The sequence below is a fragment of the Carcharodon carcharias genome, chromosome 6 (assembly GCF_017639515.1).
Source record: "Carcharodon carcharias isolate sCarCar2 chromosome 6, sCarCar2.pri, whole genome shotgun sequence".
NCBI lineage: Eukaryota > Metazoa > Chordata > Chondrichthyes > Lamniformes > Lamnidae > Carcharodon > Carcharodon carcharias.
This window is the reverse complement of record NC_054472.1, coordinates 192896093-192920571: the sequence shown is the minus strand read 5'-3', so window position 1 is coordinate 192920571 and position 24479 is coordinate 192896093. Positions and strand designations below refer to the sequence as shown.

General features: G+C 47.1%; 1 protein-coding gene across 4 annotated transcripts in view; it reads right to left on the bottom strand.

The window, feature by feature from the left end:
- LOC121278938 (anion exchange protein 2-like) overlaps positions 1 to 24208 on the bottom strand; it is a 263881-nt gene extending 239673 nt beyond the window's left edge. For 2 of the 4 annotated variants that reach the window (XM_041189509.1, XM_041189510.1), the window contains exons 1-2: positions 24111 to 24208; positions 1141 to 1289 (exon numbers count right to left, since the gene is read on the bottom strand). The gene's annotated coding sequence lies outside the window, so the exon portion shown is untranslated. Of the gene's footprint in view, positions 1 to 406; positions 448 to 1140; positions 1290 to 11330; positions 11374 to 24110 lie in introns of those variants that run through there. The other 2 variants (XM_041189507.1, XM_041189508.1) reach the window with 2 other exon arrangements.
- Positions 24209 to 24479: the final 271 nt, after the last annotated feature.

Here is a 24479-nt window from a genome sequence, read left to right as displayed (position 1 = left end):
GATTTCTTCCTTTCCTTTGGATCAATCCAAACTGATTTTCTCTCTGTTGAATGCTAGTTCTGTCCCTTTTCCCTTCGCCATTATGTTCTCTCTAGTTAGTACAGCTACCTCATTCCCCATTCAGTCATTCTAAAACAGAGTGGTTGTTGGAGACCCATCCTGTCCGTTTAATACTAGGGGAGCACCTTTGCTGGCAGCAAAGGGAACAATGTGAGGTTATGGTTCAAGGGCATCACAGGGAGCAGAAATAAACTAACTGAAGAACAATTGTACTTAAGCCCAAACTCTCTCATATTGCATCAATACATGGAATTCTAGTGACTACACGGACAGTACAAGAATACGGCGGTTCCCATGAGAGCAGATGCTATCTCTGTAATCACTGCTGTAAATTTATTGATCGTACTTTTCCTGGGGATAGCCACGTTCACTGTCAGAGGACAACTGCTGCAGAATCAGAAAAAAAAACAACCAGTTCCTTCAAACATCAGAATTGCAGGCAATATTTTACTGAACAAGTAGCAGTGCACAAACAGAAATTTCAGCAGCAATGTTGGTTGATAGATAAATACTGGCTGACAGTTAAATATTAGCTAGGGCATCGAAGAGGACTCCCCAGTTGTTCTTTGAATAGTATCACTGTATCTATTACATCCACCTGAATAGGAAGATGGAGGCCTCAATTTAAAATTTTATCAATGATGGACGGGAACCCAACTTGACTGTACAATACACAGGACAAGGAGGATGTACTTCTACTGTGCTCGGAAGCGGATAAATCTCCAAATTCATTATTAAGAACAGGAGATGCTGGGAATACCTGACAGGTCAGTCAGAAAGGGCAGTTATGGTGCATCTAGCAATCATCCTCTAAGACCTGAAGACAGCATTTTCCTTTTTTATTTCACAGATGGATGCTTTAGTCTGGAATAGAAATCCAGGCTGAGATCTACCCTACGCCCCCAGCCCCCATAAGCCCACAATGTCATTGCTTTACTCCCACCATTCACCCAGCAGAGATCAGCTAACCCAGTACAGACAGGGATGGAATATGGAACCATACAGCTACTTTAGCGCAGAGATATTTAATTATCCTTAAGCATGGTCCCTGAGAAAGCACAAATATTTGGCACAGCTCACCTCTAATTCATGAGTTAGCCTCGAGTCTTGCACCAACAGTAAGCTCACTTCCGATTTCCTGCAAAATGACGCAAACACACATCCCACGTGTCGACAGGGAAATGGCAGGCTTGGTGAATTAGTGACTCCGTGATTTAATGTGACTCTACCTGAAGGGACAATATTCAAAATCTTAGAATAATTAATAAAAAAATACTTCAGTAACAAACACCAAAATTAATTTTCGAGTGAAGTCAGACTTTTGTATCCACCAGAATGATAGCGGGACTGATGGGGTTAAATTACATGGGAAAGTTGCATAAACTAAGCTTCTATTCCGAGTATAGAATATTAAGGGTGGTCTGACAGAGTTGTTTAAGATGTTGAAAGGATTTGATAGGGTAGACAGACCTTAACATAGCATCTTCAAAGGATTGAGTACAACATTCAATAACATTCCTGGCACCAGTTACACTAACCCAAGCCTCTCTAATACTATTGCAGTGTTCCAACACTCGTACCAGAGCTTGAATTAACAGAAACATAGGAACAGGAATTTTAAACATATTCAATGATTGAGCTTCCACAGACCTCTGGGGTAAAGAATTCCAAAGATTCACAACTTTCTGAATAAAAAAATCTCATCTCAGTCCTAAGTGGCTTCCCCCTTATTTTGAAATTGTGTCCCCCTGGTTCTAGACTCCCCAACCAGGGGAAACATCTTACCTGCATCTACCCTGCCTATCCCATTAAGTATTTTGTAGGCTTCAATTAAATCACCTCTCATTCTTCTAAACTCTAGAGAATACAGGCCCAGTTTCCCCAATCTCTCTCTACGGGGTACAGTCCTGCCACCCTGAGAACAAGTCTGGTGAACCTTCGTTGCACTCCCTCTATAGCAATAATATCCTTCCTAAGTTAAGGGGACCAAAGCTGCACACACTACTCCTGGTACGGTCTAACCAAGGTTCTATACAATTTACTACTCCTGTACTCAAATCATAACTTTAACCTTCCTAATTGCCTGCTGCACCTACATGTTAGCCTTCAGTGACTTATTGACGAGGACACCCAGGTCCTTTTGTACATCTACACTTTCTAATCTCTTACCATTTAAGAAACACTGTGCATTTGTTCCCCCTACCAAAGTGGATAACTTCACAATTTTCCACCTTATATTCCATCTGCCCTGTTCTTGCCCACTCACTAAGTCTGCCCAAATCCTCTTGAAGCTGCTTTGAATCTTCCTCACAACACACATTTCCACCTAGCTTTGTGTCATCCATGACCTTGGAAATATTACAATTGTGAACAGCTGGGGCCCAAGTACTGACCCGTGGTACTCCACTAGTCACAGCCTGCCAACACGAGAGTGTCCTGTTTATTACTACTTTCTGTTTTCTGCCTGTTAGCCAATCCTTAATCCACGCCAGTATATTACCTCCTATCCCATGTGCTTTTATTTTGCTAATCAACCTCCTGTGGGGTCTTCATCAAAAGCCTTCTGAAAATCCAAGTATACTACATCCACCAACTCCCTTTTATCAATTTTGTTAGTAACATCCTCAAAAAACTCCAACAAGTTCGTCTAACATGATTTCCCATTCGTAAATCCACGCTGACTATGCCCAATCAGATCATGATTATCCAAGTGTCCATTTATCACATCCTTTATAATAGATTCTAGTATTTTCCCTGTCACTGATGTGTGTCTAAAAGGTCTGTAGTTCCCTGTTTTCTCTCTTTCTCCCTTCTTAAATAGTGGAGTGACATTTTCTACCTTCCAAACTGCAGAAACCATTCCAGAATCTGTAGAATTTTGGAAGGTGATCACCAACGTATCCACTATCTCCACAGCTACTTCTTTCAACACTCTGGGATGTAGATCATCAGGTCCTAGAGACTTAGCAACCTTCAGTCCCATTAATTTCTCCAATACAACTTTTTTATAAATACCCTCCCACAGTACAGCATTCTTTCAGTACTGACCCTACGACAGTACAGCACTCCCAGTACTAACCCACTGACAGTGCTGCACTCCCTCAGTACTAACCCTCCAACACTGCAGCATTCCCTCAGTACTGATCCTCCAACAGTGCAGCACTCCCTCAGTACTAACCCTCTGACAATGCAGAACTCCCTTAGTACTGACCCTCCGACAGTGCAACGCTCCCTCAGTATTGACTCTCCAACAGTGCAGCACTCCCTCAGTCATGCTTCTCTGACAGGAGGAAAAACCTTTTTATGCAGTGAATGGTTAGGAGCTGGAATATATTGGTGGTGGAGGCAGGTTCAGTCTTGGCTTTTCAAAGAGAATGTGATAATTATCTGAAGAGGAATAGCTTGCAGGCCTAAAGGGAAATTGCAGGTGAGTGCATCCAAGTAAGTTGCTCTTGCAGAGAGCTGGCATGTCATGATGGGCTGAATGGTCTCCTTCTGATCTGTAATCATTCTATGATTCTAAATATATCATCATTCTATTACCGACACTAGGTCAAAATCCTGGAACTCCCTCTAACAGCACTGTAGGTGTACCTTCACCACACTGCAGCTGTTCAAGGAGGCAACTCACCATCTGTTTCATAAACCCGTACAGTGTATTGAAAGCAAATCCCTTGAAATCATTTAACAAACAACTGGGTTCTAAAACAAGCCCTAAAATCGCCATTTACTAGTTTAAATTCCTGTCCTTTAGTTCTACTCTCACAGTTCAATTTAAAGTAAATTACGGATTCACTTTACCAAACCTTAATTACCTTCTATCCTTATGTAAGATCAGCTCTCAGGCACCTACTTACAAAGCTATAAAGTTCCAGTCTGGAGAATTCCACAGCCCACATCCTGGGCAGCTAAAGGTACAACTCCCAATGGTGATGCAAAGGAAGAGAAGCTTCTTAAAGGCTCCCCCCAAAACATGGCAGTGGCTGGTCAAGAGAAGCTAAGCCAGCCAAAACCCACCAGGTGGAAGCCCCTATTTGCTGTGTGAATACCAGTTCTCAGTCGGGACACTACCTTGAACAGCTGCAGTCCGTGTGGTGTAGGTACACCCACAGTGCTGTTAGAGGGAGTTCCAGGATTTTGATCTAGCATTAATGATAGAATGACGATATATTTAGAATCATAGAATGACTACAGCTCAGACTATTCAGCCCATCATGACATGCCAGCTCTCTGCAAGAGCAACTTGGATGTACTCACCCACCTTTTCCCTGTAAGTTATTCCTCTTCAGATAATTATCAAATTCTCTTTTAAAAGACACGACTGAACCTGCTCCACCACCAGCACATTCTGGATCCTAACCATTCACTGCATAAAAAGGTTTTTCCTCCTGTTGCTTCTGTCGCAAGTAATTTTAACTCTGTACCTTCCGGTTCTCGATCCTTCTACTAATGGGAACAATTTCTCCCTATCTGAGAAAAGTTAACACCTGCTGGAAGCTGAAAAAAGGTAGAAGAAAGGAGCTTCTCCTTCCCTCCTCACTGAACTCCCTCACTCATCAAATTCCAACTTAAGCACTCTAATGCACCCAAAGCAGAACTCCAGTAAAAGACATTGGTGAAACCAGAGATAAGAGTACTGTATACCATTTTAGTTAAAGAAGGATATAATTGCATTAGGAGCAGATCAAAGAAGATTCACTAGGTTGATTACTGGAAGGAAGGGATTATCCCACGAGGAATGGTTGAACAGGTTGTGACTATTCTCATTGGAGTTTAGAAGATTGAGAGATGCTCTTACTGAAACACAAGATTCTGAGAGGGTTTGATGAGAGAGGTCCTGAGAGGATGCTTCCTCTTGTGGGGGGAATCTAGAACAAAGGGGCACACAGTTTCTAAATAACAGGTCTTCCAATTAATACATTGATGAGGGGTCATTAGTCTTTTGAATTCTCTTCCCCAGAGAACAGTGGAGGCTGGGTCAGTGAATGTATTCAAGGCTGAGTTAGACAGATTTTTGACCTACAGGAGAGGTAAGGGTTATGGGAGACAGGGAGCAAAATGGAGTTGAGGGCAGGAAAGTGGCGTTGAGACCACAATCAGATCAGCCTATCTAATTTCCTTTTGAAATCACTGACCATCTTCACTTCCACTACCCTTGTAGGCGATGAGTTCCAGGTCATTAACACTCACTGTGTGAAGAAGTTCTTCCTCACATTCCCTCCTGTGTCTTGTCCAAAACCTTAAATCCGTGTCTCCCGAGTCCTTGTACCATCAGCCAATGGGAACAGCTTTTCTTTGGCCTAACACTGTTAAATCTCCCCTCAATCTCCTTTGCTCCAAGGAGAACAACTCCTTCTTCTCCAACCTAACCTTATAGCTAAAATCCCGCATCCCTGAAGCCATTCTGGTAAATCTCCTCTGCACCCTCTCAAAGATCCTCACAACCTTCCTAAAGTATGGTGACCGGAACTGGATGCAATACTCTAGTTGGGACCTAACCAGAGCTTTATGAAGGTTCAGCATAACTTCCCTGCTTTTGTACTCAATGAAGCCCAAGGTCCCATATGCTTTGCTAACTGCTCTCTCAATATGTCCTGCCACTTTCAAAGATTAATGCACATTGACCCCCAGGTCCCTCTGTCCCCACAAACTCTTTAGAACTGTGCCATTAAGTTTACATTGCCTCTCCCTATCCCTGCTGCCAAAATGCAGCACTTAATACTTCTCTGTATTAAATTCCATCTGACACTTGTCTGCACATTGTACCAGCCTATCTATATCCTGTTGCATTTGATTGACATCATCCTCACGGTTTGCCATAATTCCAAGTCTGGTAATCAGTAACCCAATTGAGTTTTTATGACAAGCTGGCAGGTTTCAGAATCACAGAATTGTTACAGTGCAGGTGGTGTTCATTTGGCCCGCTGTGTCCACATTGGCTCTCTAAATGAGCATTTCAGCTGGTGCCATTCTGCTGCCTTCTCCCTGTAACCCTGCACATTGTTTCCTTTCAAATATTCATCTAATCCCCTTTTGAATGCCTCGACTGATCCTGCCTCCACCACACTCTCAGGCAGTGCATTCCAGACCCGAACCACTCGCTGTGTGATAAAGTTCTTTCTCATATCACTTTTGCTTCTTTTACCAATTACTTTAAATCTGTACCCTCTGCTTCTCAATCCTTCTGCCAATGGGAACAGTTTCTCCCTATCTACTCTATCCAGGTCCCCATGATCTTGAATACCTCTATCAAGTCTCCTCTCAGCCTTCTTTCCTCCAAGGAAAACAGTCCCAACTTCTCCAATCTATCTTCACAACTGCAGGTTCTCATGCCTGGAATCGTTTTTGCGACTCTTTTCTGCATTCTCCCCAACGCCTTCAAATCCTTCTTAAAATGCGGCACCCAGGACTGTAAACAGATCTCCAGGTGAGGTCTAACTAATGTCTTATACAAGCTCAATATAACCCTCTTGCTCTTGTGCTCTATTCCCCTATTAACAAAGTCTAGAATACTACATGCTCTATTAATTTTCATGGTTATCTTTCCTTTTTTATTATTCATTCACAGGATGTGAGCTTCGCTGACTGGGCCAGCATTTACTGCCCATCCCTAGTTGCCCTTGAGAAGGTGGTGGTGAGCTGCCTTCTTGAACCGCTGCAGTCCATGTGGGGAAAGGTACACCCACAGTGCTGTTAGGGAGGGAGTTCCAGGATTTTGACCTTGCGAAACTGAAGGAATGGCGACATATTTCCAAGTTAGGATGGTGAGTGACTTGGAGGGGAACTTCAGGGTGGTGGTGTTCCCATCTATCTGCTGCCCTTGTCCTTCTAAATGGTAGTGGTCATGGTTAATAGACTCAGACATTTACAACACAGGAGGCCGCCATTCGGCCCATCGTGTCCATGCCAGTCAACAAAGATCTGACTACATTAATCCCATTTTCCAGCGCTTGGCCCATAGCCCTAGTGGCTATAGGCAACGCAAGTGAATATTTAAATAATTATGTTACGAGAATTTCTGACTCAACCACCCTTTCAAGCAGTGAGTTCCAGACTCCCACCACTCTCTGGGTGAAAAAATTTCTCCTCAACTCCCCTCTTAGCCTTCTACCTCTTACCTTATATCTATGCCCCCTGTTATTGACCCCTCTACTAATGGAAAAAGTGCCTTCCTATACAACCTAACTATGCCCCTCATAATCTTATACACCTCTATCAGGTCCCCTCTCAACCTTTGCTGATCCAAAGAAAAATTTCATCCGCCACTTATCCGCCCATTTGACCATCCTGTCTATAACTTCCTGTAGCCCAAGACACTCAACCTCACTGTTAACCACCCAGCCAATCTTTGAGTCATCCGCAAAGTTACTAATCCTACCCCCCACATAGTCATCCATGTCATTTACATAAATGATGAATAAATGGCACCCAGCACAGATCCCTGTGGTACGCCACTGGACACTGACTTCCAGTCACTAAAGCATCCTTCTGTCATCACCCTCTGTCTCCTACAACTAAACCAGTTTTGAATCCACCTTATCAAATTACCCTGTATGCCATGTGCATTTGCCTTCTTTATAAGTCTCCCAATGTGGGACCTTGTCAAAGGTTTTGCTGAAATCCATATAAACTACATCAACTGCACTACCCTCATCTACACACCTGGTCACCTCCTCCAAAAATTCAATCACATTTGTTAGGCATGACCTCTCTCTGACAAAGCCATGCTGACTATCCCTGATCAAACCTTGCCTCTCCAAGTGGAGATAGATTCTCTCCTTCAGAATTTTCTCCAATAGTTTCTCTACCACTGACGTGAGACTCACTGGCCTGTAGTTCCCTGGCTTATCTCTACAACCCTTCTTAAATAGCGGAACCACATTAGCTGTTCTCCAGTCCTCTGGCACCTCCCACGTGGCCAGAGAGGAATTAAAAATTTGGGTCAGAGCCCCTGCGAAATCCTCCCTTGCCTCCCTCAGCAGTCTGGGACACAATTCATCCAGACCTGGAGATTTGTCCACTTTTAAGTCTGCCAACATCTCCAATACCTTGTCAATCCCTATATCAATTTGCTTAAGAACCTCGCAGTCTCTCTCCCCGAGTTCGATACCTTCATCCTCATTCTCTTGGGTAAAGACAGATGTGAAGTATTCGTTCAACGCTTTAGTGATGTCCTCTGGTTCCACCCATAGATTGCCCCCTTAGTCCCTTATGGGCCCTACTCTTTCCCTGGTTATCCTCTTCCCATTGATATACTTCTGGAATATCTTGGGATTTTCCCTACTTTTACCAGCCAGAGCTTTCTCATATCCCCTCTTTGCTCTCCTAATTGCTTTCTTAAGCTCCACCCTGCACTTTGTATTCCACTAATGCTTCTGCTGATTTGCTCCCCTTGTACCTGCTAAAAGCTTCTCTTTTCCTTCTCATCGTAACCTGAATATCTCTGGTCATCCATGGTTCTCTGGGCTTGTTACTCCTTCCTATCACCCTTGAGGGAACATGTTGAGCCTGTACTAATGAATAAAAAGAAGTGAAGCAACTAAAATCAGGATCAGAGACGAGACCAGAATTGAATGAGCGCATAGATCTAAGAGAGGGTTGTCGGAGATTACAGAGATAGGGAGGAGTGAGGCAATGGATGGATTTGAAAACAAAGATGCTAATCCACAGCCAGACTTGGCTTGTCAGTACTCATGGAATCGGACTCCAGCAAAGGTCAGTCTCCTAAGAGGAGGGAAATGGGGGAAAGAAAGATGATCAAAAATAGCACAAAATAATCCCAGGTTAACCACTGGGCAGTGATTTTGCACTAATAACTGACTTAAACCAAACAAGGGCTACCTCAGCGGATGGAAACATGCAGAGAAATTACAGGTTTGACGCAAGAATGAGTTATTTTAAAACATGTCAATAGCTGATTGCTCAGTGACCAGGTCACCCACAAATAACATGAAGGGAAATTACTGCTTTTAACAGCCTGCGTCACCCTGACCCCAGTGGGATTGTCACCACTCTGCCCCTCCCCTTACAAATTCAAAAGGATAGTGCAGCGGGAGCTTTACACTGTATCTAACCCCGTGCTGTACCTGTCCTGGGAGTGTTTGATGGGGACAGTGTAGAGGGAGCTTTACTCTGTACCTAACCCTGTGCTGTACCTGTCCTGGGAGTGTTTGATGGGGACAGTGTAGAGGGAGCTTTACTCTGTACCTAACCCTGTGCTGTACCTGTCCTGGGAGTGTTTGATGGGGACAGTGTAGAGGGAGCTTTACTCTGTACCTAACCCTGTGTTGTACCTGCCCTGGGAGTGTTTGATGGGGACGGTGTAGAGGGAGCTTTACTCTGTATCTAACCACGTGCTGTACCTGTCCTGCGAGTGTTTGATGGGGACAGTGTAGAGGGAGCTTTACTCTGTTTCTAACAAATTAGGGTAGGGTAAATAAGATTAGAGAGTTAAATGTGTAGCTCAAAAGCCGGTGTGGGAGAAATGGATTTCGATTCATGGGGCACTGGCACCAGTACTGGGGAGCTGTACCTTTGGGGCAGTCTTCACCTGAACCATGCTGGGACCAGTGTTCTGGCGAGATATATAACTAGGGCAGTAGAGAGGGCTTTAAACTTAAATAGTGGGGCAAGAGGTTAGGTGAGGGAATAAATTGAAGAGAAAGAACAAAGCAAGAGAGCAAGGTGGGAATAAGGGAATTGATAATCTGAGTGCAGCAGGAAGGGACAGAGTGTACAAACTTAAGAGTGTGCCAGCAGATAATAATAGAGATTGTGAAAATAATAAAAAGACAGAATTAAAGGCATTCCATCTGAATCCACGCAGCATTCACATCAATGAACTTACACCACGAAGGGAAGTAAACAGGTATGATCTCACTGCCATTACCGAGACATGGCTGCAGGGTGACCTCAGTTGGGAACTGAATGTTCAAGGGTGTTCGACATTTAGGAAGGAAAGGAAAAAAGGAAAAGGAGGTGGGGTAGCACTGTTAATGAGAAAGGATCTTTGATTGGAAGATCAAGATGTGCAATCAGTTTGGGTAGAGCTAAGAAACAGCAAGGAGCAGCAAACACTGGTAGGAGTTGTTTATAGACCACCAAACAGTAGTGGCAACGTAGGGTACGGTAGAAATCAGGAAATTAGAGGTGCATGTAACAAGGGTAATACAATAACTATGGAAGACCTCAATCTACACATAGGCTGGGTAAACCTAGTTATCACGAATGCTTTGGAGGACAAATTGCTCGAACTGCATAACTAGGGAAGTAGAGAGGGTTTTAAACCAAAAAGTGGGGCAAGGGATCAAATTTGGGAAGGTGTGGTGAACCAAAGCGTAGACAAAGGCAAGAGAGAGAAGTACTGATATGGGAAATGATAAACAGAATGTGTCAGGGAGTACAAACTAAGAGTAAATCAGCAGAGGACAGATGCTACCAAATAGTAAAAGGATGAAACTAAAGGCAGTGTATCTAAACGCACATAGCATTCAAAACAAAACAGATGAACTTAGAGTGCTAGAATCATATCTCTCAAGACTGAAGTTTTTCTTTTACAAAATGGAAAGACTTGGCATAACCTGGACATCTGGGTGCAAACCTGGGATTTTTTTTTTAAAAAAGGTCATAGAAATCACCTGACCTGTATGGTACTTGAGGAGGAGTTGTTTGTTTGTGTTGAACTGCAAAGCACTTTAATTAATGAAAAGCTGGGAGACATGGGGCATGGGAAAAAAAAGTTGTGAACCTGCTTGTTTTGAAGGCAGTCTTATTGAAGAACAAGCTGAGGAGAGGTGGCTAGTTTGACTGGCTTCCTCTCTCTACCTTATCTACAATTGTGTGTGGCCATCAACCAGTAGCTAGAGAACACTCATCTGAGTGTAACTAGTCTGCATTTGGACCTGCAGAGCTGGACCTGTTGGTGAGAACTTCCAGGCACCCAGCGGAACACAAGAGAACTCCAGGTCAACAGCGTCGAGGCCCTGCAGACTTTATCCTTTATTTTATAATGCCTATCCTCCAAAGCCCATCTCTGCAGAGACTCTACCTGTTTGTCTGTGTGTGTGTGTGTGTGTGTGTGTGTGTGTGTGTGCCCGCACGCGCTGGGGAAATTCTTTAGGAAGAGATTGATACTTATACTTCTCGATTACAATTGTATGTTACCCAGTACTTGCAACTTATTAAAAGGAGTTTTGTTTAATAATAAATTAATCATTGAGTTTTTGAAAGAAGCCTGGTCAGTCTCTTTTCTAAAACAAAAACAGAATTACCTGGAAAAACTCAGCAGGTCTGGCAGCATCGGCGGAGAAGAAAAGAGTTGACGTTTCGAGTCCTCATGACCCTTCGACAGAACTTGAGTTCGAGTCCAAGAAAGAGTTGAAATAAGGGGTCTCTTTTCTTCTGGGTGCTAGAGGTATAGGTACACAATTGGCCATTTTGAAAGAAAATTAAACATTTAAATTAATGGTATGGCCTGCAGAGTAGTGGGACTTGATCATTCACACACTCCTCCCACCACGGTCATAACAATAGCACAAATAAAAAAGTATGATCTGGTAGCCATTACTACAGAATGACACAGATTGGGACCTGAATATTGAAGGGTACGTGACGTTCAGCAAGGACACGAGTTAGGAAAGTGTGGAGGGATGGCTCTGTTAATTAATGATGGTATTGGCACATTTAGAGAGGGGTGATCTAAGTTCAGGAAACCAGGATATAGAAGCAATTTGAAAAGAGATGAGAAATGATAAGGCAAGAAGTCACTTGCAGGAGTGGTGTACAGGCCTGCTAATTGTAACCACATGGTAGGACGGAGTATAAAGGAAGTGACAATGGGAGTTTATCAGAAAGATACAACAATGACCACTGCAGATTTTAATCTACATTTAGACTGCAAAAATCAGATGGACCAAGGTAGCGTAGATGAGGAGTTCATATAATTTTTTCGGGATAGTTTTGTAGAACATCATGTTCTAGAGCCAACCAGAGAGCAGGCTATACTAGGCCTGGTATTGTGCAAGGAGATAGGGTTAATTAATAACTTCATAGTGAGGGGACCCCTAGGTAGCATTTTACATTCAATTTGAGGGGGAGAAGAGTGGGTCCAAGGCTAGTATTTTAAACTTAAATAAGGGCAATTATGAAAGCAGAGCTAGCTAAAGTGAACTGGCAAATTAGGTTAAGGGGTAGGTCATTAGAGATACAGTGGCAGGCATTTAAGGGGATATTTCAAAATAAACAGAATAGATACATTCCAATAAGAAAGAAAAATTCCAAGGGGAGGACCCACTGTGCTTAACTAAAAAAATGAGATAGCATCAAACTTAAAGAAAAAGCACAATATAGCGCAAAGGTGGCAAAAAAGAATGACAAAAGAAAAACAGAATTACCTGGAAAAACTCAGCAGGTCTGGCAGCATCAGCGGAGAAGAAAAGAGTTGACGTTTCGAGTCCTCATGACCCTTTTCTTCTCCGCCGATGCTGCCAGACCTGCTGAGTTTTTCCAAGTAATTCTGTTTTTGTTTTGGATTTCCAGCATCCGCAGTTTTTATGTTTTTATAAGAATGACAAAAGGATTGATGAGGAGGGAAATAGTACGAGGGAAAGCTAGTTCGAAATATAAAGACAGATAGCAAGTGATTCTGTAGATATTTAAATATGAAAAGAGTTAACAAAGTGAGCGTTAGCTCTATAGGGAGCACATCTGAGGAACTGATGATAGAAAATAAGGAGATGGCAGCTGAATTGAACAGGTATTTTGCATCGGTCTTCACTATAGAGGATACAAGTAACATTCCAGAAATAGCTGCAAATCAGGAAATGGAAGGGATGGAGGAACTCAGGAAAATTACAAGCACATTCCTTAGAACAGAGAAGACTGAGGGGGGACCTGATAGGGTACACAAAATTATGACGGGCATAGATAGGGTAGATAGGAAGGAACTTCTCCCCTTAGTGGAGGTGTCAACAACCAGGGGGCATTGACTTAAAGTAAGGGGCAGGAGGTTTAGAGGGGATTTGAGGAAAAAATTTTTCACCCAGAGGGTGGTTGGAATCTGGAACACACTGCCTGAGGAGGTGGTAGAGGCAGGAACCCTCACAACATTTAAGAGGTATTTAAATGAGCACTTGAAATGCCATAGCATACAGGGCTACGGGCCAAGCGCTGGGAAATGGGGTTAGAATAGATAGGTGCTTGATGGCCGGCATGGACACGATGGGCTGTAGGGGTTGTTTCTGTCCTGTATAACTCTATGACACCAGGGAAGCGGTGTTGAGTAAATTGTTGGAGCTGTGGGCTGACCAATCCCTGGGTCCTGTTGGACTTCATCCTAGGGTCTTAAAAGAAGTGGCTAATGAGATAGTTGGCTTTAATTTTCCAAAATTTCCTCGATTCTGGGAAGGTTCTATTAGATTGGAAAATAGCAAATATTACTCCTTTATTCAAAAAGGGAAAGAGACAGAAAGCAAGAAATTACAGGCCAGTTAGTCTAACATCTGTCTTAGGGAAAATGTTAGAAACTATTATTAAAAACGTTGGAGCTTGAATCACAAAAGGCTAGTATGCAGGTACAGCAAATAATTAGGAAAGCTACCAGAATGTTATTGTTTACTGTGAGTGGAATTGAATATAAAAGTAAGGATGTTGTGCTTCAGTTGTGTAGGGCACTGGTGGAGTACTGTGTATGGTACTGGTCTCCTTATTTAACGAAAGATGTCAAGCTCAGAAGCAGTAGACTAATATCAGGAATGGTCAGGTTGTGTTATGAGGAAAGGTTGGACAGGTTTTGGCTTGTATCCACGGGAATTTAGAAGAGTAAGAGGTGACTTGATTGAAACCGTTAAGATCCTGAGATGTCTTGACAGGGTGGATGTGGAAAGGATGCTTCTCTTGTGGAGGAATCTAGAGCTAGAGGTCACTATTTAAAAATAAGGGGTCACTCATTTAAGACAGCGATAAGGAAAAATGTTTTTCTCTCAGGAGGGTCGTGAGTCTTTGGAATACTCTTCCTCAAAAGGCAATGGATTTTTTATTATTTTAAGGCAGAGCTAGACAGGTCCTTGCTTAAAAAAGGGGGTGAAAGGTTATCTGGGGTGGGCAGGAATGTGGGGTTGAGATTACAATCAGATCAGCCATGATCTTATTGAACGGTGGAGCAGGCTCGAAGGGCCGAGTTATCTACTCCTGCTTCTAATTCGTATCTTTGTATAAATGTACACGAGATGGTTTTCTACAACAGTATATTGAGGAACCAAAGAGAAAATGGGCTATTTTCAATCTGGTATTGTGCAATGAGAAAGGGCCAAATAATAATCTCATTGTAAAATGAGATTTTCCCTAGGGGAAAGTGACTATAATATTATGGAATTTTACATTGGTTTGAAAGTGATGCAGCTCAATCCAAAACTAGAGTCTTAAATCTAATCAAAGGAAACTCTGTAGATATGAGTGGAAAGTTGACTGTGATAGATTGAGAAGCTACATTAAAAGGTATGATGGTAGAACCAAGAAACCGATAAAGAGAAAATTGAATATGCAAGTAAACTAGTGAGGAACATAAAAACAGACTGCAAAGGCTTCTCTCGGTATGCAAAAGAGACCCGGGTTTGAATCCAGCCATGGCAGATGATGGAACGTGAATTCAATGAAAATCTAGAATTAAAAGTCTGATGATGACCGTGAAACTATTGTCGATTGTTGTACAGAACCCATCTGGGTCACTAATGTCCTTTAGGGAAGGAAATCTGCCATCCTTACCTGGTCTGGCCCACATGTGACTCCAGACTCTCAGAAATGTGGTTGACTCTTAGCTGCCCTCTGAAACAGCCTAGCAAGCCACTCAGTTCAAGGGCAATTAGGGATGGGCAAGAAATGCTGGCCCTCCCAGTGACACCTACATCCTGTGAAAGAATGAAGAAGAAAACGGGGCCACTCAGGCCAGTTCAGTGTTCTGCCATTCAGTGAGGTTATGGCGGATATCCACCCGTTTTGGTCCCATAATTCCCTCACCTAGCAAAAATCTAGTGATTTCAGCTTTCAAATTAATTACAGTAAACTAGCATCTACTGCTTCTTGTGTGTGAGAGAGAGAACGTTCCACACTTCACCCATCCTTTATGTGAAATAAAATGATTCCTAACTTCTCCCTTGAATGGCCTGGTTCCGATTTTAAAGTTACACCCGACCAGTGTAAAACATTTCTCTCTATTCACCCTGTAAATTCCTTTCAAGATCCTAAAAACCTCAATTAAATCTCTCCCTAATCTTCAATATTCCAAGGGAACAGTTTAATAGTAATCGTTCCTCATATTCAAACACTGCAAACCCGGATAACATTCCGATGAATCTACACCATACTCCTTCCAAGGCCAATATAACCTCGCTCTAAAGTGCAGTGTCCCAAAATGTACACAGCACTCCCAAAGTGAACTAACCAGCTTTGCACATCCCTAACAAAACTTCCTATCATATTTTATCCCTCTAGTTACAAAGGGTAACATTCCATTAGACATTTTAATCTTTTTGTACCTGGTAATCAGATTTCAGTGATCTGTGTACAACATGGGCCCCAAATCTCTCTGAACTCCAACTCTTCCTATTTGCACTATTTAAATAACCCTTAGGTTTGCTCGTTTTTGGCCTAAAACGATTGCTGCTCGCTTGTCTGATCTAATTAGATTTATTGAAAGTAATTTTGCACCCTTGGTGGGATTTGAACTGTCAGACAGGAAAAGATGAGGTTCACTGGCATCTCCAAGAATAAAATAAATCCCCCCCACAATGGCTCAGTACCTAAATGCACTAACAAGGTACTGGACCACACAGAATGGTCCCAGCCTGGCTGAGTTAGTGAGGACAGAGATGAGCTTTTTCAGAGATAAACTTACATGACTCTCCTAAGACAAGGGGTACCAGGCTCAATTGTGAAGCTCTTTGCTGTCAATTAGCCTGCCAACTGCAAGCAGAGACTGGAGAAGCTGGAATTGTTCCCTTTCAACAGAGAAGGTTAAGGTGAGCTTTACTAGAGGTGCTCAAAATTATGAAGATCTCTAAGTAAGTAGGTAGATTGAAACATTTCCACTGGCAGGAGGGTCGGTAGCCAAAGGACAGAGGTTTAAGATAATTAGCAAAAGAACCAGAATGGGGGTGGGGGGTGGATGAGGAGAATTTATTTTTACACAGTGAATTGTTGTGATCTGGAATGCACTGCCTGGAAGGGCAGTGGAAGCAGATTCAATAGGCACTTTCAAAAGGCACCAGGATAAATATTTGAAGGAAAAAAAAGTTACAGGGCTATGAGGAAAGAGCAGGGGAATGGGGTTAATTGAATACATCTTCCAAAGAGCAGATTTAGGGTCAATGGTGCAAATGTGTTATGATATTCTATGGCCTGCACTCTTCAAGATCAGACAAAGATTTCGAGTGAATCACCAGCCCAAGGATTAGCCCCTGACATGAAGACAACAGCAAAATTAGCAAAAGGAGTTAGGCATTACTTTTCAAAAATAATCATTTTTTGAATGTTTTCTAAGCCTATTTTCATGTCCTAGGAATTTAAAGTGCCAGTTTCCTCTGGGGAAGAATTCCTGAAACAGGTCAAAGCTTCAATCAAAAAGAAACCAATTCAAACAGGACACCAACCTCACTTTGATCACAGCTGAATCACAGGTTCGCTCACCTGGAGCATGTGATTCACAGTCCCCAGGCCCAACCCCACTGCAGCCCCCAGACAAAAAGCACAATGGGGTTTTCCACTCACAAAACTGGAAAATAGCCACTGCTCTATTGCTCTAATATAGAAATCCCAGTTTGTTGTTAAATCATGCAGGCAGATTGCACAACCCTAGCTTGTATTCCTCGATTATAGAAGATGAATCAGTGATTTAAAACGCTCATGAGATTCAATGTGGTTGGCACAGAGAAACTTTTTACTGCGGGTGAATCCAAAACAAGAGAACATAATCCTGGTCAAGTATCAAGGCATGTGGAATAAAGTCAGGTAAATGGAGTTGAAATATACATCAGTCAGTAATGCTGGAACAGGTTTGAGAGGCTGAACAGCCTCCTCCTGTAACTACTGTTCTTAATAAGTCAGAAAAAAGCAATGACAGAGACTAACTCAATGCTTTTGTGTTCACTCCCTACAATGAGTTCAATGGAAAGGAGTTCAGTAGCTGTCACTGCCTGAGGGATGGAAGAGAGAGAGAGAGGCTGTACACGTTTGCTGAAACTGCTTTTTTAGCTGGCATTCTGGACAAGGGGTTAACCTGTCCAGTGGGGGTCACACTCCCAGCCAGCAGCACAGCCAATGGGTCACTCACACTCCCAGCTGGAACCATGGCCAATGGGTCACTCACACTCCCAGCTGGCACCACGGCCAATGGGTCACTCACACTCCCAGCTGGCACCACGGCCAATGGGTCACTCACACTCCCAGCTGGCACCACGGCCAATTGGTCACTCACACTCCCAGCTGGCACCACGGCCAATGGGTCACTCACACTCCCAGCTGGCACCACGGCCAATGGGTCACTCACACTCCCAGCTGGCACCACGGCCAATGGGTCACTCACACTCCCAGCTGGCACCACGGCCAATGGGTCACTCACACTCCCAGCTGGCACCACGGCCAATGGGTCACTCACACTCCCAGCTGGCACCACGGCCAATGGGTCACTCACACTCCCAGCTGGCACCACGGCCAATGGGTCACTCACACTCCCAGCTGGCACCACGGCCAATGGGTCACTCACACTCCCAGCTGGCACCACGGCCAATGGGTCACTCACATTCCCAGCTGACACCAAGGCCAATGGGTCACTCACTCCCAGCTGGCACCAAGGCCAATGGGTCACTCACACTCCCAGCCGGCACCACGGCCAATGGGTCACACACTCCCAGCTGGCACCACAGCCAATGGGTCACTCACACTCCTAGCTGGCACCACGACCAATGGGTCACTCACACTCCCAGCTGGCACCACGGCCAATGGGTCACTCACACTCCCAGCTGGCACCACGGCCAATGGGTCACTCACACTCCCAGCTGGCACCACGGCCAATGGGTCACTCACACTCCCAGCTGGCACCACGGCCAATGGGTCACTCACACTCCCAGCTGGCACCACGGCCAATGGGTCACTCACACTCCCAGCTGGCACCACGGCCAATGGGTCACTCACACTCCCAGCTGGCACCACGGCCAATGGGTCACTCACACTCCCAGCTGGCACCACGGCCAATGGGTCACTCACACTCCCAGCTGGCACCACGGCCAATGGGTCACTCACACTCCCAGCTGGCACCAAGGCCAATGGGTCACTCACACTCCCAGCTGAAACCATGGCCAATGGGTCACTCACACTCCCAGCTGGCACCACAGCCAATGGGTCACTCACACTACCCCCACCTTTGTGGGGAGTGTCTAGGACTAGGGGTTACAGTTTCAAAGCAAGCAATCTATTTATTGAGAAGGGATTTTTTTTTCTCTCCAAGGGTAGTTAGTCTTTGGAATTCTCTGCCCCAGAGAGCAGAGGAGGCTGAATCTTTGAATATATTCAGGTCTAAGTTACACATTTTTGAGCAACAGGGGAGTCATGAGTCATTTGGTGGTGGCAGGGAGGACAGACAGGAAAGTGGAGTTGAGGTTACAATCAGACCAGCCGTGATCTGGAGCAGGCTGAAGGGACCAAATTGCCTACTCCCACTCTGAATTCGTCTGTGCCAATTGACACACGGCCAAAGGTTTACTCTCATGGCCAAAAAGTCTGCACTTTGGTTGGGTGAAGGGTTGAGGCAAGGTCAGAGTCAGGATGATGAAGGAGGATACTACATTCCTTTTAATCAAACTGGATATTATTGCACTCTGTATAACCCTGTAAAGCAACAGAAATTCCTGATTAAATCGAGCTCTGGCCAAGAGTTACTGAATGAATGCTGGTTATATTCTGCTATCGCAGGGGAGGTGCAGAGAGCTGTGGTCCTTTCGTCTTGTCACATTTTCCATCCCCATTCCCAGTGTGTGCTGTCTTAACACCCTCCAATTTCCACACCTAGCTCAGTTTCACATCTCATTTGAAGGGAAGAGTACATTCTGGCTATTTGGAATAGCAGACCAGGTGACTGCTGAAACAGCTCATTATATAGCCCCCAGAACATGGCGGAGTGCTCGAGACATTAAACATAACCTGGCCACCATCATGGGATGGGAGAGACTCCTAAAAGAGGAAGTGAAGAGGAGGAATTTAGTAAACCAGGGGCAAGACAGCTGAAGGTTCACTCACTAAGGTTGCAGACAGTCCTGTGGACTGACAACTAAAGGGCAGAATCTCCTCCAGGCTTATTCAGGTACCTGCACTCTGAAATTCTCATCCTAAACCTTGCCAGCTCTCTCAACTAAGACCTTCCTTCAAACCTCTTGGAGCAAGCTTGTTCAGTACCATTTGCAACTCTTCAAATACTGAAGCAGTCCATGCCCACATACAGCAAGACCTGGACAACATTTAAACTTGGGCTGATAAGTGGCAAGTAACAGTGCCTGACATAATGAAGGTCTCTAAAAAGAGCCTAACCACCTCCCTACCACTGAATTCCCCACCATCACATCCTGGGGGTTACCACCGACCAGAAACTGAACTGGATTGGCCATATAAATACTGTGGCTACAAGAATAGGTTAGAGGCTGAGAATCCTGTGGTGAGTAACTCACCTCCTGGCTCCCCAAAGCCTGTCCATCATCTACAAGGCACAAGTCAGGAGTGTGATCGAATACTCTCTACTTGCCTGGATGAGTGCAGCTCCCACAACATTCAAGAAGCTAGACACTATTCAGGACAAAGCAGCCCACTTGCTTAGCACCCCACTTGATTGGCACCCCATCCACCACCTTCAACATCCACTGCCTCCACCAATGACATACAGTAGGAGCAGTGTGTACCATCTACAAGATGCTCTGCAGCAATTCACCAAGGCTCCTTAGACAGCACCTTCCAAACCCAAGACCACTACCATCTAGAAGGACAAGGGCAGCAGATACATGGGAACACCACCACCTGGAAGTTCCCCTCCAAGCCACTCACCGTCCTGACTTCGAAATATATCACTGTTCCTTCACTGTCACTGGGTCAAAATCCTGGAATGCTCTTCCTAACAGCACTGTGGGTGTACCTACCCCACATGGACTGCAGCTGTTCAAGAAGGCAGCTCACCATCACCTTCTCAAGGGCAACTAGGGATGGGCAATAAATGCTGGCCCAGCCAGCGAAGCCCTAGAATTACACAACACTCTACATATCAGAAAATAAACTGTAGAAAGGGATCATTTGCCACAATTCAAATGGACACAGTACAAAAACCACACATGACAACCATTGGGCTTCACTGGAAGTAAGAAACAACACAGACATGTCTGGACTTGAGAAAGCAACACAAAGCAAACAGCTAGCAAAGGCACAGACAACAAAATTACATATTTGTATATTCATGCAATTCCCAACCTACCTCAAAGTTCACAGACAACAAAATAACATTGCTGAGCTAGCCTGGAACTGTTTGGCACAACTGAAACATGACTCTACCAAAAGCTGGGAGGACACACAGTCTCACTGTAAACCGAAGCAACAACAGGGAAAGGCAATGGAAGTGTTTAAATACCCTAAATGAGGGACGGACAGACGGTGGGGCCCGAGCGAAAGGGGGCACGGAGGGAAAGGGGGGGAGAGCCGGAGGGGAGCAGAGGGGCGGAGGGTGCCCACTGCAGAGGTGAGCTGCGTACCCATAGGGGAGGGGGCTCACGAATCAGCTTATTCCTTTATATTTCTTACTCACAACATGACTTCCCTTCACTCCGTACCTTCACCTGCCTCGCCCCTAAGCTCTGGAATTCTCTCCCAAAACCTCTCCAGCTCTCTCCTCCTTTAAGGGGTTACCTCTAAGGAAACTTATATCACCTGCCCTTATATATCCTTTTGTGTCTCAGACTTAAATTTTCTGACTGGTAATGTTTCTGTATTCCAGGTGCTATCTAAACATAAACTGTTGTGCATATCAATGCAAATTCATAATTCTCCAGAGGAAGAGGAGGGAGACATTAAAACAGAGAATTAATAGTTTAAATGATGTAAGGGGAAGCTAGATAAGCACGAGGGAGAAACAAATAGAAGGATATACTTATAGGGTGAGATGATCAAAAGCAGGAGGTGATTTTAATGCAGCATAAACATTGGCACAGGCTAGATACATTGAATATTTCTGTGCTGTGAACTTGATGTCATTCTCTGTAAATAGTTATGCATGGTCAGTTATATTTTAACTGGGACCCAGTCCTACTTCATAACACCAACAATCTGTGTGTCAGCCACAAACTGTATCCTGGATTCTCAAGCTGACAGCCTCTGCCTGATGGACTCCTCACACCCGTCACTCCATTGCCAAGCAGGGAATTAGACAAACAGGAAACACTGGCTGCTTCTTAATGAGTTGCCGTGTCTGGGACTTGCTGCATTGCCACATTTACTTTAATTGTAACCATGATTGCAGCTGATGGAGTAATTAACTGATTATAAAACACTCTGGCACAGCCTGACAAGCCGATAAGCTGCAGTTACAGACAGACCGGGCACACTGACGTCACACACACCGAGACAGCAGCTTCACACAAACCGCAGGGCAGTGCCCATCAGGACAGAATCACAACTCATTGATGGTCTCACATAACACTGCACAGCTCACAGGGACCACCCCCATTCCCCAGGGACTCCAAACCACCCCCCAAACTCCCCAGGCTCTCTCGCCAATCCCCCACCCCATTCCACAGGGTCTCTCCCCACCTCCCCCCCTACAATCCCAAAGGATCTCTCTTCCCCCCCGCCCCACACCCCACCTCAATTCCACCTCTTCCCCAACTCCTGTTCCCCAGGGTCTCGTCTGTCCCATTACCCAGGTTCTCTCCCCATCCCCCATATTACCCAGGTGGTCTCCCCCTCCCATTCCACGGAGGGGGGGGGGGTCTCTTCCCCACACCTCCCCACATTCCACTGGCAGTCTCATCATCACCAAACCCCCCATTCCACAGGGTCTCTCCCTCCTCTCCCTTCCTCATTCCACAGGGTCTAACTTCCCCACCCCCTCATTCCACAGGGTCTCTCCCTCCTCCTCCCCCCCCTCCATTCCGCAGGGTCTCTCCCTCCTCCTCCCCCCTCCCCATTCCGCAGGGTCTCTCCCTCCTCCTCCCCCCTCCCCATTCCGCAGGGTCTCTCCCTCCTCCTCCCCCCTCCTCATTCCGCAGGGTCTCTCCCTCCTCCTCCCCCCTCCTCATTCCGCAGGGTCTCTCCCTCCTCCTCCCCCCTCCCCATTCCGCAGGGTCTCTCCCTCCTCCTCCCCCCTCCCCATTCCGCAGGGTCTCTCCCTCCTCCTCCCCCCTCCTCATTCCGCAGGGTCTCTCCCTCCTCCTCCCCCCTCCTCATTCCGCAGGGTCTCTCCCTCCTCCTCCCCCCTCCTCATTCCGCAGGGTCTCTCCCTCCTCCTCCCCCCTCCTCATTCCGCAGGGTCTCTCCCTCCTCCTCCCCCATCCTCATTCCACAGGGTCTCCCCTGCCCCCTCCTCATTCCAAAGGGTCTCCTTCACCCCCCCCCCCAATTCCACAGGGTCTCCTCCCCTCACCCCCCCTCACTCCCCCCTCCCCTCCCCTCCCTCACTCCCCCCTCCCCCTCCTCCTCCCCTCCCTCACTCCCCCCTCCTCCTCCCCTCCCTCACTCCTCCCCTCCCTCACTCCTCCCCTCCTCCTCCCCTCCCTCACTCCCCCCTCCCCCTCCCCTCCTTCACTCCCCCCCTCCCCCTCCTCCTCCCCTCCCTCACTCCCACCTCCCCCTCCCTCCCCTCCCTCACTCCCCCCTCCCCTCCCTCACTCCCGCTCACCCTCCCCCTCCCTCCCCCTCCCCCTCCCACCCCCCTCAACCCCCTCACTCCCTCACTCCCCCCTCAGCCCCTCACTCCCCTCTCCCCCCTCCCCCTCCCCCCACTCCCCCTCCCCTCCCCCTCCCCCCCTCCCCTCACTCCCCCTCCCCCTCCCCCCCCTCCCCCTCCCCTCCCTCACTCCCCCTCCCCTCCCCCCTCCCCCTCCCCTCCCTCACTCCCCCTCCCCCCCTCCCCTCCCTCACTCCCCCTCCCCTCCCTCACTCCCCCTCCCTCACACCCCCTCCCTCACACCCACTCCCCCACTCCCCTCCCTCACTCCCCCACTCCCCCTCCCTCACTCCCCCACTCCCCCTCCCTCACTCCCCCTCCCCTCCCCCTCCCCCCCTCCCTCACTCCCCCTCCCCCCTCCCTCCCCTCCCTCACTCCCCCTCCCCCCTCCCTCCCTCACTCCCCCCTCCCTCCCTCACTCACTCCCCCCTCCCTCCCTCACTCACTCCCCCCTCCCTCCCTCACTCACTCCCCCCTCCCTCCCTCCCTCACTCCCCCCTCCCTCCCTCCCTCACTCCCCCCTCCCTCCCTCACTCCCCCCTCCCTCCCTCACTCACTCCCCCCTCCCTCCCTCACTCACTCCCCCCTCCCTCCCTCACTCACTCCCCCCTCCCTCCCTCCCCCCTCCCTCCCTCCCTCCCCCCTCCCTCCCTCCCTCCTCCCTCCCTCACTCACTCCCCCCCTCCCTCCCTCACTCACTCCCCCCTCCCTCCCTCACTCACTCCCCCCTCCCTCCCTCACTCACTCCCCCCTCCCTCCCTCACTCACTCCCCCCTCCCTCCCTCACTCACTCCCCCCTCCCTCCCTCACTCACTCCCCCCTCCCTCCCTCACTCACTCCCCCCTCCTCCCCTCACTCACTCCCCCTCCTTCCCTCACTCACTCCCCCTCCTCCCCTCACTCACTCCCCCTCCCTCCCTCACTCACTCCCCCTCCCTCCCTCCCTCCCTCCCCCCCCCCTCCCTCCCTCCCTCCCTCCCCCCTCCCTCCCTCCCTCCCTCCCTCCCTCCCTCACTCCCCCTCTCCCTCCCCTCCCTCACTCCCCCCTCCCTCACTCCGCACCTCCCTCACTCCCCCCTCACTCTCACCTCTCTCCCTCCTGAACTCACTCCGTCCTCCAGCTGCTCACGCTCCAACTCAGCGCTGCCGCTTCGAGAGAGCGTGCGCGGTCTCGACGCCTTGTGCGTGCGTGCGCGATCTCGACGCCTTGTGCGTGCGCGGTCACGCAGCGTGAGGTGCTGTCCGGAAAAGGGAGGAAGTGGCCATCGGAGGAGGCGGGGCGCCGAGGGGCGAGGAAGGGGAGGGGGCGGGGCCGTGGTGGGAAGGGGCGGAGCAGCTTGAGGATCAATGGGGGGTGAGGGGTGGGTTGAGGATCAGTGGGGGGTGAGGGGTGGGTTGAGGATCAGTGGGGGGTGAGGGGTGGGTTGAGGATCAGTGGGGGTGGGTTGAGGATCAGT